This window comes from Rattus rattus, chromosome 2, assembly GCF_011064425.1.
Source record: "Rattus rattus isolate New Zealand chromosome 2, Rrattus_CSIRO_v1, whole genome shotgun sequence".
Classification (NCBI taxonomy): domain Eukaryota; kingdom Metazoa; phylum Chordata; class Mammalia; order Rodentia; family Muridae; genus Rattus; species Rattus rattus.
Window position 1 is genome coordinate 1,678,721 of NC_046155.1, and position 4,666 is coordinate 1,683,386.

General features: G+C 46.2%; 1 long non-coding RNA gene across 1 annotated transcript; it reads right to left on the reverse strand.

Annotated features, from left to right (window-relative positions):
- Nucleotides 1–88: 88 nt before the first annotated feature.
- Nucleotides 89–1,346, reverse strand: LOC116890687. The gene is made up of 2 exons (XR_004386777.1): nt 440–1,346; nt 89–331 (listed from the first exon to the last, which is right to left on the reverse strand). It is a non-coding gene; the product is annotated as an uncharacterized LOC116890687 (long non-coding RNA).
- Nucleotides 1,347–4,666: the final 3,320 nt, after the last annotated feature.

Sequence of the window (4,666 nt, forward strand, 5' to 3'; positions counted from 1 at the left end):
CTCCATGTGCCTATAGTGAGCTGAACCTTCCCACAGCAACCATCAATCAAGACAACATTCCACGGGACGGTCTTTTAAAATTTTTTTTATTTATTTTCCTCTCATACAACACATCCTGATGGCAGCTCTCCCTCCCTATTCCTCCTCGTCCCCCTAGAACTTGCAGGAGAGTCTTAGGGAGGCATTTTCTTAGTTAAGATACTCTCCTCGCAGTTGTCTGGGTGTGTGTCAACTTGACAGAAACAATCGGTTTAAACAGACAGAAGGGAGTCACGTGGGTGCCCTGTTTATGGATGACATCTGAGGGGGGAAGAGTTATCTGTGGAGGAACCTTTTTTTTTTTTCTTTTTTTTTTTTGGAGCTGGGGACCAACCCAGGGCCTTGTGTTTTTAGGCAGCGCTCTATCGCTGAGCTAAATCCCCAACCCCTGTGGAGGAACCTTTAACCCGTGTGCTCTACGCTAACCCGGAAAGTTAACGGTGAAGCAGGGGCATCCCTGGCAGGGCATGATTTTGCCAGCTGAAGATAGTTTATGTTTGGAATTCTGGGGACTCATAAGAGGGTGTATAAACCGAGGCCCCCTTTTGCCTCAATCTTCTTTCTCTCCTACCTAGTGTTGGGGGTTTGGATGGGCTTGGGGTGGAGAAGATTGGGGTAGGTAAAAGAGTCTACCGTAAAATGGTGACTTCAACCCACCCTAATCTCCTTAGCCCACTCAGGGGTAGAGTTGCATTTGATACATCCCCATTTCCCAAGAGCCCCCATCTGCCAGTGAGTTCCTGTGGGTTTTAACAGCTTTACTGCGGTATAATTGGCACATAACAAACAACACAGACTTAAAATGGATATCTTGTTTCAATGTGTCATGTATCCACAAAACTTTTATAATCCGAAGAAATAAACATCTATCACCCCCCAAAAAACGTTTTCTCAAGGCCCTTGGCTATCCCTCCCTCTCACCCTTTCATCCAGTATTCATCTCACTACCCAACACTACAGTAGTGTGAATTCCCCAGAATCCCCTGCTTCCTCCTGGGTGTTTGAATGAGATCGGCCCCCATAGGCTTATATGTTTAAATAGTTGGTCTCCAGTTGGTAGAACTGTTTGGGAAGGATTAGGAGGTGTGGCTCTATTGGAGGAGGAGTGTTAAAAGCCCATTCCATTCTCAGCCACTGCTCCAGTGCCATGCCTCCCTCCCTGCTGCTGTGCTCTCCAATGGGACAGTCATGGACTCACCCTCTGGAACCACAGCCCCCATAACTGCTTCCTGTCTAAGTTGGCTTGGCCATGGCATCTAAACATGAAATAGAAAAGCAACTAAGGCATCTGTCCCTTCTTTCCTCCTCCCCATTCTTCCTGCTGAGCATCGAACCCAGAGCCACATCTGTATTAGTTTTTTTTTTTTTCTTTTTTCCGGGGCTGGGGACCGAACCCAGGACCTTGCGCTTCCTAGGCAAGCGCTCTACCACTGAGCCAAATCCCCAACCCCTAGTTTTTGTTGTTTTTGAGACAGGATCCTGAAGTGCCCATGGGAAGAGGCACTATTAGGAGATGTGGCCTTGTCAGAGAAAGGGTGTAGGTGGGCTTTGAGACCTAGTGCTCAAACTCTGCTCAGTGTGGAGCAGTCTCCTCCTGGCTGTCTTTAGATCAAGATGTGGAACTCTTGGTTCCTCTAGCACCAAGTCAACCTGTATGCTGCCATGCTTCTCACCATGATTATAGTGGACTGAACCTCTGATTCTGTAAGCCAGTACCAATTAAATGTTTGCCTTTATAAGAAATGCCTTGGGGGACTGGAGAGATGGCTCAGTGGTTAAGAGCACTAACTGCTCTTCCCAAGGTCCTGAGTTCAATTCCCAGAAACCACATGGTGACTTATAACTATCTGTAATGGGCTCTGATACACTCTTCTGGTGTTTCTGAAAACTGTACTCATATACATGAAATAAATAAATAACTCTTTAAAAACAAAGAGTTGCCTTGGTCATGGTGTCTCTTCACAGCAATAAAACCCTAACTAAGACAGAGGGCTTTGTGTAAGCTAGGGAAGAGCTCTACCCCACTGAGCTACACTCCCAGCTCCATTTATTTACAGATTTGTTTCCATTTTATGTTTATGATTGTTTGCTTATATGTGTGTTCACCATTTCAGACAATGCTCACAGAGGCCAGAATCCCTGGAACTGGAGTTACACATGGTTTCAAGTACTCAAGTGGGTGCTGGGAACTGAATCACAGTCTTGCTGCTCTTGCAAGAGAACCATGAATTCAAGATGAGTTTAAGCTACACAAAAGGCTGTATCTTAAAAACTAAGGAAACTTGCCATTTTCCTTTTTTGTGCTCTGCTTGTTACAATCGTTGAAGCAATATAGACACAATGTTATTTCTTTTTTTTTTTTTTGGTTCTTTTTTTCGGCGCTGGGGACCGAACCCAGGGCCTTGTGCTTCCTAGGCAAGCGCTCTAACCACTGAGCTAAATCCCCAACCCCACAATGTTATTTCTTAAAGTCCACAGTTCACCATCAGGTTCATCCTTAATGTTGTTGATCTGAGGGTTTACAGATACAATGTCATGCCCTGTATCCACCATGACTGTAGCTTCCTGGCCTTGAAAACTCACTGCGATCCATCCAGTCAGCCCTTTCTTCCCACCTTCTGGTAACCACTTTTCTCTTCATTTTGTCTTTCCCCCCATATTTCCCAGAAAGTTTAAGGTCTAGAATCATTCAAGACACCATTTTCTCAAGAGGGTGTGTAAGACAGCTCAGTGGGCAAAGGTGCTTGATGCCAAACTCAACAACCTGAGTTTGATACCCGGAACACACATGGTAGAAAGAAGAACAGAAACACGGACACTGCGGCTTATACATGTAAATAAAATCACTTTTGACTTACCAAGATACATTTAAGATCCAATACCATCGTCTATAGCTTTCAGCTCACTCCTTTTTTTTTAAAAAAAAAAAGGATTTATTTTATTTATGAGTGCCCTATCTGCATGTCAGATCCCATTGCAGATGGTTGTGAGCCACCATGTGGCTGCTGGGAATTGAACTCAGGACCTCTGGAAGAGCAGTCAGTGCTCTTAACCGCTGAGCCATCTCTCCAGTCCCAGCTCACTCCTTTCTTTACCTTTCTTCCCTGGAGATTGAGCTTAGGGCTTTTTTGCGTGCAAAGAAAAGTGGCCTAGCATTGAGCTACAGCTCTTCCTGGTCTTCTAGGGTCTCACTGTAGAGCCCTGACTGACCTTCGACGTGATTTGTAGACAAGACTGGCCTTGAATTTGGCTCTGCTCCAAGTACTGATCAGGAATGTGTCACCATGCTCCTCTGCAGCTCAAGTTTTTAAGGCAGGGTCCAGCTAAGTGACTCAAGTTGCCAGGAACTCCCTCTATAGTTCGTGCAGGCCTTGAACGTGTGATCCTCCAGTCTCAGCTTTCCAGCTGCTGGGAGTATAGGTGGTGACACGCTTGGAGCTCCTTTTTTTCTATCACTGAGTTTAAAGAAGCTGAGAAGTCCACTGATGCCTCTGCCACACTAGAGAAAGCTGGGGGTGAGGGGGCAAAAGGCCATCACCTCTGCTCCTATTGTTGATTCCCCATGTGTGTGACAGTCATGAACCATGAAATGGGAACTTCCTTAATATGGACAGCAATGCCTCAAGTACCACCAATACCTCAGCCCCTGTGAAGGTCATCCATATTAGCCTGGCATTGAGAAGGGCTTCACCACTGCAGTCTATGCCATCTCTCCCACCCAGAAGACTATGGGCAGCCTTTCTGAGAACCTGTCATCTGATGGCCATGGGGATATCCAGAGCATCATCACGCAGAGGTTGACACTGCCAAGACTCAGTCAAAGCCAGCCCTGAACTGAATGAATGGGAAGCTCACTGGGTGTCCCTCCTGTGTCCAACCATAATATCAGGATCCTACCTGCTAAGTTGCTGAGTACAATGACATCAGGAAAGTGGTAAGGAGCCAGGTGTGGTGGCAAACACCTTTGATCCCAACACTCAGGAGGTAGACGCAGCCTGGTCTACATACTGAGTTCCAGGACAGTTGGGGCTATGTAGAGTAAAAGAGCTTGTTTTTTGTTTTGTTTTGTTTTTTTAAAGAGTGAATCAATCTGAAGGGCATTCCCTGAGGACCAGTTTGTTCCTGCAGATTAAAAGTAGACTCCTTATTCTACCTTTTATGCTGAGGCTGGCACCACCTTCAATGGCCATCTTGTCAAGTTAATTGCCTGGTGTGACAATGAATGTGGGTACAGCACTTAGGTGGTGGCACTTAGGGTCCACATGGCTTCCAAAGAGTAAGAGCCTCTGGGCCACCAGGTCAAGCAGGATCAGGAGAGAAAGTACTGTATCAGAGTACTGTATCTGCTGGGGTGTCCCTGCCCCTACTCAGCACCCAACTCCCAAACACACAGAACATCCCCTCCTTAGAGTACTACACCACGGATCCTCAATAACGTTTGTTCCCCTCCCTCCAAAAGGGACACCTGCCACCTTTTTGACTTGAGCCATCTTTTTTTTCTGTCCCTGGATTGTGTATGTATTTATTTGTTTTGGTTTTTTAAGACAGGGTTTCTCCGAGTAGCCCCTGAGTAGCTGTCCTGGAACTCTCTCTCTCTCTGTAGACCAGGCTGGCTTCAAATCCACAG